The following is a 15356-nucleotide window of genomic DNA, read 5'->3' on the forward strand; positions in this document are numbered from 1 at the left end:
CACAAGTTCAGTTCCTGCGTCAGGAAGATCCCCTGGAGGAGGGCATGGCAACCCGCTCCAGTATTCTTGCCTGGAGAATCCCATGAACTGAGGAGCCTGGTAGGCTACAGTCCAGAGGGTGGCAAAGAGTCGGACACGACTGAAGCGACCGAGCACCCACATAGACAGTTGCTTGTTAGAACTGCCGAATCGTAAGCCCCACCCAAACCTGCTGAATCAGAACCTGCATTTTAACAAGGTCTCCAGGTGACTGTGTGCCTATTAAAGTTTCAGAAGCGTTACTCCACAAATCTTTTCTCTAAGGAAATAAAATTAAAATCCGATTAAAAAATTATCCAAATGACTACTTCATCCCTTTTGTTGTAGGAATAAGTATGAATATAAGTATTCGAAAGCCTAAAACTCAATACAGAAATATGAATTGTTGAATTTAATTTCTGTTTTAGATTCTGGATACACAAGGTATAGGGTAGAGTTGAGTTCAGTTCATTTCAGTCGCTCAGTCGTGTCGGACTCTTTGTGACCCCATGAATCGCAGCACGCCAGGCCTCCCTGTCCATCACCAACTCTCGGAGTCCACCCAAACCCATGTCCATCGAGTCGATGATGCCATCCAACTATCTCATCCTCTGTCATCCCCTTCCACTCCTGCCTTTAATCTTTCCCAGCATCAGGGTCTTTTCCAGTGAGTAAGCTCTTTGCATCAGGTGGCCAAAGTATTGGAGTTTCAGCCTCAACATCAGTCCCTCCAATGAACACCCAGGACTTGATCTCCTTTAGGATGGACTGGTTGGATCTCCTTGCTGTCCAAGGGACTCTCAAGAGTCTTCTCCAACACCGCAGTTCAAAAACATCAATTCTTTGGTGCTCAGCTTTCTTTATAGCCAACTCTCACATCCATACATTAAGATTCTCTTTGAATAAAAAGTTTTCTCAAGTTATCTAATTACAAAATAATTAATAAGCCTAATTTTATTTTTGCATATCTTTGACTTTTTTTTCAACAGAATGACTTTCTAAAATGTGAAATAGTGAATTCAGGAAGCAAGCAGAGAAAAAAATTCGCATCAAATAACATTATTTGACCACTGCTTATATGAAACAATCATCTTATGAACTATTTTTTAAATTTCTTTGCATTAGTGAAACAATGCTTTTCCCCACTTGCTTGATTTCTAGCAGGTAGGATAAGAGGATTTGCAATCCTGCTCAGTTTATGATTCTCATATTATTGACTTTACTCTGCAGGGAGATAAAATAGGGCCTCAAATGCAGTGGATGTTAAGGTTAAAGCCCTTCTCATGTCATTTAGAGATTGTTTTTAGATTAAGGATCATTTGACCTTGAGTTACGGTGGTTGCTTTATTATCTGATCATGGTGCCTCCAATAAGAGGTTGTCCGATGCTTTCAGCACATTACCTACCTATGTCATTCTAAAGCTTCTGGCTTCAGAAGATCTCTCAGCAGGGTTAGAAAAAGGTAAAGAGCTTAAATAAGCAAGCTATATTTATCAGCAATAAGCAGCAGTCCCCGGAAATGTTCTACCCAGCAAATGAATCTATAAAAGTAATGGCTCTAACTGCATGATAACAGAACTGATTTTATATTTAGTAAAAATGTTTATTAGTATTATGAGTGGGTAATATTCTACTGCTGTTAAGAATAGAGATTTCTATTACAGTGTCATTGCAGTCTATATAAATAGGTCAGAAAAGATGATGATATTTCTACACTAAAACAATTTAACAAGACTAAAACTCCTCATGATATGTATATCCTGAAGCAGGAGAACCACAGAAAAGAGGGCACTATGTAGAATAGCTTGAACAAAATTATATAGATGCAGTTATATATGATTTTAGACTAAGATAAGAAAAGTTTGGTAAGAATGTGCGGTCTTATTTGAGTGGTTCAAGTTACAGGTAATTTCAACCTCAACCCTGAAACTCTGCAATTGATCAAGGACATCAGGATTGGTGGCCTTGATAAGAAGGCAATAGATAGCAAAGGCCTTGAAGAATCAATATTTCTTGCAGCTGCAGTTATTTTAATAGGTAGGACAATGTTCAGATTACACATTCACTGTTAACCCTAAAATTCAGGTTGCTAAAATAATGGAGTTTCATTTTCTTTGTGTCTTCTCCATACCCCATTGCCACTCAGTTACCTAACCCAATGGCTTACACATCAGAGGTGATGATTACACATTTGATAATGGGGATGAACTTCTAAGAACACTGTACTAAATAATGACCGTAACATTGCTTTGGATGAATGTGTGAATGAGTTAACTGCTCAGTCGTGTTCAACTCTTTGTGACCCCATGGGCTATAGCCCGCCAGGCTCCTCTGTCCATGGGATTTTCCAGGCAAGAATACTGGAGTGGGTTGCCATTACCTTCTCCAAGGGATATTCTTGACCCAGGAATTAAACCCAGGTTTGCTACATTGTAGGCAGATTCTTTACCACATGAGCCACGAGGGAAGCCACCTGGCTTTGTATAGGGGTATATTATGGGTATATTAAAAGACATAATAGATCTGTTACTGAGTTCAATAATACATAAAGCAGTACCAAAGCTTTGATTGTGCCACTTAAGACCAAGTGTACAGATCACAGTTTTTCTCTTTCTTTTCCTCTCTCTCAGACACAATTGAGAAAAGCTTGCAGCTCTGGCTAGAAGACATAAGGCAAAGTAGATCAAAGAAACATCTAGATATTGAATTTTCTTAGCTACTAGTAAGGAACAGGAGGGATCATAATAAAGAACAGTTGGCTGTCTTACAAAAATAGAAAACTATTTTATATATTTTTGGTCACCATTCAAAGACAATATTTTTAGATATTTTCCATATCACCAAAGGAGTTCTATCTTAACAACACTGTATGATAATGGACTTAGACTACAGGGTTCACATTATTATAATACAGTTACACTAGATTCATCTATAGCCTAGATGACACAAAAACAGACTTGTCTTAACATGTGACTCACCCTCAGGAGGGTATGTGCTTTTACAGAAACAGTAATGGGTCGGCCCAGATCCATTTCTACTCTCTTTGCCCAGCAGCAGTCCCAGAGGGCATGTTCATGTTTATTGGGAATTTGTGACAGGCAGCATCTGACTTATGGGCAGTAATGGGGAGGAAAGGAACAGCTATAAAGCCTATTTCTACATGTATGAAATGACTGATAAGATTACTATAATCAAGGAAAATCTTAAATACAGATGTTATTTTTATTAAAATATAAAGAATGTAAATTACCATACTAGGTTAATAATCCCACAAAGCAAGATATAGTCGCTACTTCAGAATTTTGGAAATGAAGTAAATGGCTTTTCATTAACCATATATCATTTATTGTGAAATATTAGTTAAATGTAACAACTAACCCTGGTGACACATGAGTCTGCCGTGAAAGAGATTTAAAAATGTATACTCTTCAACAAAAAATTGATGAGAAGGGGAATAAAGTGCTGAAAGAAGCAAGTGTTGCATCAAAGAAAGATGAAATGAAGAGGATAAGACATAAATGACAATGGAAAGAGCTTAATTAAACTTAAAATCTACCTACCTGAAAACTAGGTTGGCTTATTACTTAGGAGCTATTAGTTTGTCTTACAAAGTGAAAGCACCCTAACAATTCATTCAGGGCCTATGGGCGGTATGAGAGAAAACAGAAGCTGCTCCATCCTAGTCTCTCAGACTAGGGTGAAGATGCAAATTAATAGAGTTTATCCAGAGTCACCATTAGTTGAGCATAACTTTGCTCTTTCAGAATTCTGAGTACAAAAGAGTTTTTTTTTTTTAATTTGAGAAAAGGTTGCCCCTGCTCTGATTGTCCAGTTGGGAACTAGAAGTGTGCATATTTGTTCTATCTGGAGAACAATTATAAGCCAGAGAAAATAGGTACAACATATTTAGATTAGGCCATTGAGAAGTGAACCTCTGATAAGACCATCACTCATATTTGAAAAAGCACTTGTGGTCCAGATGACTTGCCTCACTGTCATTCAAAGATCTGTGTTCCACTTCTTTAATAAGGCAGTGTTGCTAGGATGTGCCTGCCCAGAAGGCAGCTACACCTCAGGGAAGACTTGTGTTCAGTTCTCGTTAATGGAACGTGAGCAGAAGTGATGTCTTTTTCTTCTCCGCCTACTCTTTCACTCTTTATTAGTGGAAGTAAAAGATTTCTAGGCCGCAGGAGAGGATTTGGCTATAAGATGACAGGAGTCTGGGGCCCCAAATCACTGGTTGGAAGGCCACCCCTCTAGCTCCTCCATTGATCCTGCATTGAACCTACTCTTGAACAAAGAAATCATTTCCATGGTGTTGAGTCACTAACATTTTCTGGGTTGTTCAATTATAGCAGCTATTATAGCAGGAGACTGTGCCTTATATATTTAATTATCTTTATTTACATTCATGGGAATTCCCTGGTGGTCCCGCGGTTAGGACTAGACGCTTTCACATTGCCATGGCCTGGGTTCAATCCCTGGTTGGGAAAATAAGATCGATCCTCAAGCCATGTAATATGGCCAAAACCCCAAAATATTATGTGCATTCAGATCATTAGTGAAAACAAGTTACTTGGGAACATAAGATTCAATAATCAATTTTCTTGGGATTTCTAGTTGAGCAAAAATGGCACGCACATGAAGCCAGTTTAGGCCCTAAAGATTCATCTGCTTTTTGGTATATTTTTTCTCTAACCTCTTGTTTATATTTTCTCACCAAACCCAATCTTCATCCTTAGTAACTTTTAGGAATTTCCAAACCTCTGCTACAGACTGAGGGGCGGGGGTGTTTGGCATCTTGGCTAATTTTATCCCTTCCTTCTTTGTAAGTTTTAAGTAAATTTGCAAACAAACCAAAGGACTTTTACCTCCTCGAATCAGCCTTATTGAAAAAGTCTTCAAAATCAATCTTTGCTGATAGAAATTATAGCAATAAGTTCCAAATGAATTACTTTACTTGTATGAAAAGTTTCTAGACCTTCTTTTGCTCAGTTTTTCTGATTTTACCCTCCATGTTTGCTGTTCTTCATTTTCCCCACTTAGTTCACATGTAGATTACTGTTCATTTAGTTTCCTTGTTAAACAGTTGTGGTATAGTTTACACTTCCCTTGTTTGGTGGGCACTTGTGTTAGTTATGATTTTTCCCACGTGAAGAACTTTAAGCTTCAGCTGTGGGACTATCTAGATGATGTGAAATGTGCTATCTCTTGTTATTAAAATAAAATTAGAACTTTCCCTCCTCTTTTTTAAACTGCTAAGCACACAGAGTAACTGCTCTGTTAAAGGCAACTTGAAATAGATTAAAGACAATATGAAATGATAATGGAGTAAGCAAGATCAGAATAGTGTTTTCTAAAGGGCTTTTAAACTCAGTGTAAAAACTAAATCAGATACAAATATCATTCCTCACCTGTCCAGCAAGGTGAGAATGTCTTTGCAATGTGAATTAATCCTGTCAAATCTGAAGATCAATTATTTAATAATCTATTCCTAAGGTTTAACATTTTTAATTTTTCTAACTATACTAGGTATTTAGTAAAGAAGTGGGGAAAAATTCCTAAAATGTGTATCAAAGGGGCAAAAAAGCACATATATGGCTCAGTTCAGTTCAGTTCAGTCACTCAGTTGTGTCTGACTCTGCGACCCCATGGACTGCAGCACACCAGGCTTCCCTGTCCATCACCAACTCCCGGAACTTGCTCATACTCATGTCCATTGAGTTGGTGATGCCATCCAAGATGGCTAAATCAGATATATTTACATTTTGTTGAACTTTTTTTCTCCATATATATCAGAGTTTACTTTTCTGTTTTTTAAATTCTGTTTAATTTTAAAATTTCAATGATACATATCATAGCATTGTAAAAACACAAACAATAGAAAAAGTACATGCAATACAGAGAATGCCTTCCTTCACCCAGCCCTACTAACCTGTCCAGAGTAAACTCTGTTTGCAGTTTAAAGTGTGACCTTCCAGACCTATCTTTTTGCATTTAGGCATATTTGTCCATGTACATACTTTCAAATACTTTATGCACACACATGCACATATATGGACATATATTTGATATATAGAGAATGTTTTTATATATGGATATATACATCTAGGTCAAACTTTTATACTTAACATATTGGAAAGATTTTCTTATTTAATGAAAAATATTGAATGAAAGCACAATATTTTTCTTGTAGTTGCTTCATAATTCATTAAGTTATGATACCTTAGTAAAACATTTATTTAAATATTTTAAAGTTATATTTAACACTGCATGTACATCTATTACACATATCTGCATACTTTATCTTTAAAATAGATTCACAAATTAAAATAGGTATATCTAAGGGTATAAATTGTTTCCTAGCTCATAATATGAACATTAATTTTCCTCTATTTTAATAAACATACCCTCCAACTACATACATCTTTAAGATTTCCTGTTTTTACAAAAGTAGAAGTCAGGACAGAGAAGGAAATTCCATACACAAATTGGTTCTGAGACTTTATCTACTGGAAAGAAATATGAGTCAGAAATATCATGGAACGGTAGGTTCCAAACTTTTGTGCTCTTTGCAATCCATCTGAAGATTTATTAAAAATTCTAGTGGGATTGGGAGGTTGAGGTTAGCAGATACAAACTATTACATATAAATAAGATAACAACAAGGTCCTACTGAATAGCACAGGGAACTATATCCTGGGATAAACTATTATGGGATAAACCATAATGAAAAATAATATAAAAAGAATACACATATGCATAACTGAGTCACTTTGCTTCTCAGCAGAAATTAACACAACATTGTAAATTAGCTATACCTCAATAAAGAATAAATTTTAAAAAAGACCAAAAAAGTACTAATGCTTGGCTTCACTCACCAGATATTTTGATTTAATTGGGACTAGTGCAGCCTGGGCATCTGAATTTTTAAAAGCTCTTCAGGTGATTCTAATGTGTGACAGAGTTTGGGGACCACTGTTACGGAGCCTCTAGCCATTGGAAGATGCCCAGACACAAGTGTCCTGCAGGTCAAATAAAGGTCACTGGACTGAATTCTATGCTTATTATTCAGAAGGAAAAGTATTTCTTCTAGTAGTGAAAACAATGCTGGTAGTATTCAGTACTACTAATCACCTTGACTCTCAAATAAAATGAATCCAACTAGAAAAATAGGATCAACCTAACCTAATACTGTAATACACTTAAGCATTAGATCTTTAAAAGCATCATTCCCCAGTGACTGCTGGAGTGTCTGGAAAAAAAAAGCTTCCCTTTTTTGCAAATTGATTTTTGTCTTGGTGCATGGTTTGCTTGTTTAGCATTAACGACTTGATTTGGAAAGAAACGGCTTCCTGTATGGCTGGGATTAAGAACAGCCATGTTTACTCCTGCCAGAATTGTGTACAAATGCTAGCATGCATGGAAACAGTGCATCCCATGACATTTTTTTTTTTTTTACACCCAAACAAGTAGGGTGACACACATGGCTTAAGGGCTAAAAGAAACATGAGATCTGTATTGCAGAGTTACAGTCGGAAGTGCTAAATTTCCCCTGGGACTGTGAGGAAAGCTTCCTGCTCTTTGTAAATTAACCTATTATTGGAATACATTTGCCACAGTTAATCCACAAAGTAATTAAATGGAAGGAAGCAATTAAGTCACCAAGAAAAAAGTGACTGATGCGTCTGAGGGATTCAGGCATGGTTAAGATTTTCATTACTGTAGCTTCAGTTCAGTTCAGTTCAGTAACTCAGTCGTGTCCGACTCTTTGTGACCCCATGAATCGCAGTACGCCAGGCCTCCCTGTCCATCACCAACTCCTGGAGTTCACTCAGACTCACGTCCATCGAGTCAGTGATGCCATCCAGCCATCTCATCCTCGGTCGTCCCCTTCTCCTCCTGCCCCCAATCCCTCCCAGCATCAGTCTTTTCCAATGAGCCAACTCTTCGCACTGGAGGTTAGACATACACATTAGTTAAGCAGACATCTTCCAGTTAAAGCTAGACTACTGAATATGTGTGCACACGTCTGTGTGTATAAGCAAACTGTGTTGAAATATAAAATAAACCTCTAATCAGACTGACCAAGAAGAGGAGTTTTAGAAGTCACAGATTCTCTGGTAGAATAATGGTTGATATGGATTGTGTGGTACTCTGTCAGTTTAGAAAAAGCAGGATTACATTTTCTCTCCAATCTCTTACAAATGAAAAAAGGTCTAATTGATCTGAGAGTAGAATTCAGAGATCCTCTAAGCTCTTCATTAAACGTTAGTTTTTCTATATTGCTTCCATTTTTAGGGGGCTCAGGAGACCTTGTTAACCTCACCGTTTTCTTACTCTGTAAACTTAGGTAAGTCACTCTACCTTCCTGAATTTCAGTACAATAAAGGAATTGGGCTATATGTCTTCAGGTTAATTCTAGCTTTAACAAGCCACAAATCTAAGGGGGAAAAAAAAATAAAAACACCACCAGAAAGCATATGTGAAATGCTTAAGATTTGAAATATCATAAAAATAAATATGAGTGGAAAATAAAAGTCATGTAATAGAATATTTTATATACATACCTGTAACCTTCACAAAATAAGATTATATGTTTCTCAAGAGCTTTGTGCTATAAGCAGAAATATAAAGCAATGTGAACTAGAATCTTCTAAGAGATATCAATTTTTCTATGCTTCTGTGCATTTTTCAATGATTTCATGCATTGAAAATGTATTATATTTTCAGGATTTCATGCATTTAAATGAGGTAGTTCTAAGCAGCTACCAAAAATTGTCTTTTTAAAGTAATGGTCTGTATCTATAAACAATTTTAAGACTGATGCACAAAATTAGATAATGAGTCTTCGCTTGGTGGCAAGAAGAAAATAAAGTGCCTGCTGTTTGGAAACAGAGTGCATTAAATTTTTTATGCAATCTGTGTATTAAGAACATCTCCCTTTCAATGCTCTGAACACATTAAAGTGGCACTCTCGGGGTAAAAGGATCTGATTGTCCCATGGCTAGCTTGGTCATTCTGGTTGAGTTAATATCACAAAAGACTGATGCAGACTTAACTTGGCAGTGATGATTGGTGAGATGCGGGTGCACAGAATTATTCAAGTGACTAGAATACTGTTAGCTTTGTATATATATGGTTAGTTATAATAAACATTAAGCCCCACTATGTTCTATATTACATACCAGAGATCTGTGGTCCCAAATTACCATTCTTGAGTAACTAAAGGTTAAGATGCAGACTGAGTGACAAAAAGATATAAACTATGACTATGAAACACCATTACAGAGCACTAGGTTGAGCTCCCTGCTTCACACAGCAGATTCTCACTGGCTGTCTATTTCACAAATGTAATATGTATGTTTCCACGTTACTCTCTCAATCCGTCCACCCTCTCCTTTCCCACTGTGTCCGCAAGTCTGTTTTCTATGTCTGCGTTTTCATTGCTGCCCTGCAAACAGGTTCATCAGTACCATCTTTTTAGATTTCATATGCATGCGATAATACACAACATTTGTTTTTCTCTTTCTGACTTACTTCACTCTGTATAAAAAAGGAAAAAAAAACAGTGTAACATTCTACTGTTGCTGCTGCTGCTAAGTTGCTTCAGTCGTGTCTGGCTCTGTGCGACCCCATAGACGGCAGCCCACCAGGCTCCCCCGTCCCTGGGATTCTCCAGGCAAGAACACTGGAGTGGGTTGCCATTTCCTTCTCCAATGCATGAAAGTGAAAAGTGAAAGTGAAGTCACTCAGTCGTGTTCGACTCTTAGCGACCCCATGGACTGCAGCCTACCAGGCTCCTCCGTCCATGGGATTTTCCACACAAGAGTACTGGAGTGGGGTGCCATTGCCTTCTCCCAACATTCTACTAGGATTTAAAAAACTACTCTGGGACAACAGAGGAAGAAGATACTTACTTTGACAGAAGTTTTTGGATGGATTAGGTTGTGGACTTCACAAAAAAAATATATTACAGCGGAACCTTGAAAATACATCTAGAGTTTTAATCATCAATGACAAGCAAAGGCAAAAGCACTGTGAACATACAAATAGGGTATCTCTAGAGAATAATGAGCAATCCAGAGGCCTGGACCATACATAGGCTTGATGAATGTGATGAATAGTGGAGTAGATTGATACAGAAGAGCAGGTTGGAGGCAGGTTTGAAGAATCAAAGTAAGAGTGTGCATTGGCTATTATCAGCTGCTATGATCATTACATGAAAGAGATGAAATCTGGCAACAGTTGGCTTCTTTCAAGCAGAGAGAGAAGGAAATGGAGAAAGACCAGAGGGGCTTCCTCATAGCTGCCTTCAGTTGGTGGGCTGGTTGGTAGCTGGGCTGAGCTGTGATGGCTGAACTGACTAGATGTTTCTATCCTTGTGGTTGTTCAACCTCATGGAGACTAGATTAGGGCTTTTCAGAGCAGGATGTTCTCAGGGTTCCAGGAGGGTGAGAGGAAGCTGCAGGGACTCTTGAGATCTCGCCTGAAAGTACTTCAACATTATTTCTGCTCTATTCTACTCACCAAAGCAGATGAAATAGCATGATGGGGTAGGAAAATTGGCCCCATATTTTTGATGGAGAGAAATGTCAATGAATTTGTGACCATTTTTTGTCTTCCACAAGCCCCTAGAAAGGGTTTGGATTATAGTAAGTGCTCAATAAACGATTGCTGAATGCACCATATGAATGGAGTGTATGGTTTGGAGCCCTGAAAAAGAATGATAAGATATTGGCACAGCTGCTATTGAGAATGAGAAAGGGAACCAATCATGGGTAAGTAAAAGAATTGCTGAGCAGCACTGACAGTCCAGCTGAGCTTGTAAATTATAAATTGGTTTCAGAGCCAGTTTCCTCCGACTGCATTTGGTAGCTTGGGAGCAAGCCCACAGAAACAGATGGTTGGGTTGATCCAGGTTAGCAGTTGGCACCCTGCTCACTAGCAGTAGTGGGAGTTCAAGGCTGCCCATCTTGGTTCTGTGCCTCCACAGCTCTCTGCTCACTCAGGGGCTAGTCAGTAACATTCATAGAATTCCAGGCATCCTAAATGTCCTTCCTCAGTTGGTCCACTGTCTTGTTATCAACCACTCACACTGAATTCCAAAGTAATTCAATTGAGACTACAACTTATGTGATAACTTGCACATGCACAAATGCACACATGTGTGAGTACACACACACACACACACACACACACAGGAATTCCATTTGTATTTCTTGGAAGGTGTAAATGGGATCTAATTTTGGAATTGTTTTCTTTCCTTTGTAATTGTATAGTCAGGGCATCCTATTTCCAGCTCCCATTCCTCCCTGCTTTACTCTAGTCCTGGGGAGCCTGTCCTGATGATGTCCTCCTATTACTCTCCTCCAGTTCCTGACTGGGTTTCCCTGGTGACTCAGACAGTAAAGAATCTGTCTGCAATGTGGGAGATGTGGGTTTGATCCCTGGGTTGGTAAGAGCCCCTGGAGGAGGGCATGCCAACCCACTCTAGTATTCCTGCCTAGAGAATCCTATGGACAGAGGAGCCTGGTGGGCTACAGTCCACAGGGTCGCACAGAGTCGGACACGACTGAGTGACTAAGCACAGCCCCTGACTGCATCGATTCATTCCTTTCCTTCTCTAGTCTCCCCAGACCTTTCTTTCCTTTCATTTGCACTACACAAGACCTGAACAGATCTGGCAGAATCAGGCTAATTTCCAAAGGTGGAGATGAAGATAAGATGGGGAAATGTGAGGGGAAGATGAACCAATAACAGCAGGGTCCTGTTAGGCCGCTATGAGAGTGCTAATCACTTTGATTCTAGATTCTAGCCATCAGACTAGTTTTACCTTCCTTTGTTGTGCTTGATATTGTGGAGTCATCCTCACTGTCTTGCTCTTGCTTGTCTAAGATGAGGTACCATGTTACATGGGTCACAATTTCTCTTTTGTTCAGGGTTCTCAGCCTAAGTCAAACCCCTGTCTTCATCCATCCTCCCCCCTTTTCTAATCAGTACCCTCCACAGGAGAAAACAGCCTGTGGGGTAAGTGAACTGAAGAACTGGGACTCTGGTGCTTAGATACAAACACTGGATCAGAGGAGGTCAAGGAACAGGAAGTTAAAATGATTTTTTAGTGTGGGAAGTGGAGTTGCCTAAGATAACGGGTGGGGAATTACAGGAAGGGAAAAACTCTAAGCCAAGTTTCAATACTCTCAATCAATATCGGGTGGAGCAATGGATATCAGTAGATGATGGATGGCGTGGGTAAAAGAGCAAGCTCATTAGATGGAGGGTTTCAAAGAAGCAGTAAATTTGGTGGAACAAGTCAGGAAGACCACTGTGAGGAAGAAGAACACATTTTCTGTCTCCTCGATATGACAGGCCTATTGGTTACAGGGGAGCAGGCTTTCCCATGCCAGGATTAGAGAGAAGTGACAGCATCCTCAAAAAGTTAAGTTGAAGTGGGGCCAGTATTCTGGGTACAAGATTTTCCTCTTAATTTCTAACTTGTCACTGCACATAGCCAACTGTGGTGCTCCTCAGGCATTGCACTAGCTCTGAGGACAGTTCTGGAAATCTCAGAGTTGGTACTTTTAGTCTGTGTATTTCAGAATACAGTAAGGAGATAAAGATTTTCCCTGGTTCTTGCATTTTGTGACTCGTTTTAGTCACAGGGAATCTTTTAGTACAACTCCTCAATTCATTATTTTATCAAATAATTATTGGCCAGGAACAGAACTAGGTGCTGGGAATACACGGAGAAATAAAATAAGATTCTTGCCATTAAGCAGCTCGTGGGTCTTCTTAAGGTAAAAAAAAAAAAAAAAAAACCCAGACAAATAGGTAATTAAAACCAAATGGTCAGTCATTTGGCAGAGGTTAGCACAGGATACTGTGGGAACACAGAAGACGAGGAGTTAACTGGAGTTGAGGGCATGAGATGGAGACAAAGAGGACTGCAATGGAAGATGGTCAAATTTAAAGGCTGTGTGTGTGTGTGTCAGTGAGGGGGCGGGGATGAGGTCCAGGGGCCAGAGGGAACACATTAGTCAAATTAACTCCATTTCAACTGCACTGTATCCTGGTAGTCATAGCCTAAATATCCGAATCAAGTTTAACTGAATCTCCAGTGTGACCAGACTTTCCATTCTTTACTGTCATAAGGGAAGTGGAGCGCCGTCCAAGTTCACATTTTGGCAGCTGATCCTGGGTAAACTGTATTGCCCCCTGAACTAACCCTCTCCAAGGCCCGAGGACACTTGTGCTGTAGACTTCATTTAATCACAGGACAGCTCAAAGGAAACCAGTATCAGCCTTCCTCCCTTTGGACAGTCAGATAACTTTCCTATTTTCTCTATTTGAATGGGTCTTGTGTCTTAAATCTTAGGACATGCCAGCTTGAGAATTATCTGATTACTGTGTGAATTATTAAATAGTCTTTCAAACACAAACAGAAATGCTGTTTCACCTCTCTATTTTAGTGTTAACTGCACATGGATAGCAAATAGTGGCACCATTGTATACAAAGACATTTCTGGAGGAAACACAGAGCGCAAGATGGGGCTTGGCTGGTCACGGTGCTCCGGTCAACTTGGATTGCTAAGAAGATAATTTATTTGCCTTCCACTTGTATTACTGAAACTGCAAGACTGCTCTCCCTCTATTCAAAATTCCAGGATATATTGTGTTGCTTGCAGAGGGGAGCTCTGCTTGTGCTGGGTTATTTATGGCTCCTGAAAATAGAGAACAGGAGATAGCAAACCTTTTATCTGATGTTCACTATAATTTGGACAATTGCAGAGTAGTTTCTGTTCTTGGTCGGCAGCATTTGCTGGGACACTAGAGTTGATCAGTGACATCACACTAATTAAAAAGAATGAAAGAGGGAAAATGGATAAGAATTTGATAAAGAATCAGGTTTTTAGTTGTTAGCATTTTCCTTTTGAAGATAAAGATTAAACCATATGGTTCAAGAGAAAGTATTTTTATCTACAAAAGGCTTGGTTAGGAAAGAATTCTAGTTGAAATTAACAGACAAACGGGTAAGGAATTTTAATGAAAAGGCTAGGTACTTTCATCTTAGGCAGATATGAGTAAAGGCATTTCTGCCCACTATAAACTTAATTTCCTTCGGGACTTAAAAAAATGACTATTGACATTAACTGCTTTCTGAGTAGTTTTATAGAACCTACAGAAGACTGCCAGCTTCTAGGAAGACCTATAACATTGTTAGTTAAGCCAAGAAGAAGCTATAAAGTGATAACAAGAAATTTTTCTAAAACCTGTAGTATTTCTTCCAGCAGCCAACTTTTAGTGAGCACCTATTCTGTGTGCTTTCTTATTAAGATAGATAGGGCTATGATAAGAAGGATACAGTGTCTATTCCCATGGAAATTAAATCCAGCCAGGAAAGAGACAGCAATAATGAATTGATTACAGTTATAAGCATGTTCTATGAAGGATGAGCTTTCCAGGTGGCGAGTGGCGAAGAATCTACCTGCTAATGCAGGAGACACAAGAGATGTGGGTTCAATCTTCAGGTCAGGAAGATCCTCGGGAGTAGGAAATGACAACCGACTCCAATATTCTTGTCTGGAAAATTCCATGGACAGAGGAGCCTGGAGGGCTATAGTCCAGGAGTTCGCAAACAGCTGGATACAACTGAGCAGCAGCAGTGCTGTGAAGGATGAGTACATAGAGGTGGGAGCATTTGCAATGAAGAAACAGTGGCAGTAGGGGGCTAATGAGAAATGACAGCACACAAGTTGAGATGAACTGCACATGCAAAGGGGCTGGGGTAGGAAGGGATATAGATCTTTGGAAGACTGAATGAGGCTTTCATGGTTACAGAAAGGCAAACAGGGGAGAAGGGCACAAAATAAGTCTGGAGAGCTAGGAAGGGTATAAATCATGCTGGGCATCATGGACTCAACAGAAAGGAAAGAAGGAGTCGTTGAGAAATGTCACAGAGTAAAGTGATAATATAAACAAGGCAACTTAATGGAATTGTAATAAACCATACTATTGTTGATGATGAAAGTAATTGTTCTTCAGGATTTTTTTTTTCCTTACTGAAGACATACATTTTTCGGTTTAATTTTATTCTAATTTGATTCACAGATAGTAAAGAAGATAATTTGTATATAATTGAAGGACCACATTCTCCTTAACTTTAACCATTAATTTAACCCATTGTGGTTGGTAAGAACTTATAAATAGCAAATCTGCTGAATTTAGTTACCTGTCACTTTGGGATTTAGAGATGTCAGACCTCTTATCAGTGACAAAACATCGGATATCAGAAATGGAACCCAATAATTTTATTTTTTTTAATAAAAAAGTGATATTTA

Source organism: Budorcas taxicolor, chromosome 5 (assembly GCF_023091745.1).
Source record: "Budorcas taxicolor isolate Tak-1 chromosome 5, Takin1.1, whole genome shotgun sequence".
Classification (NCBI taxonomy): Eukaryota; Metazoa; Chordata; class Mammalia; order Artiodactyla; family Bovidae; genus Budorcas; species Budorcas taxicolor.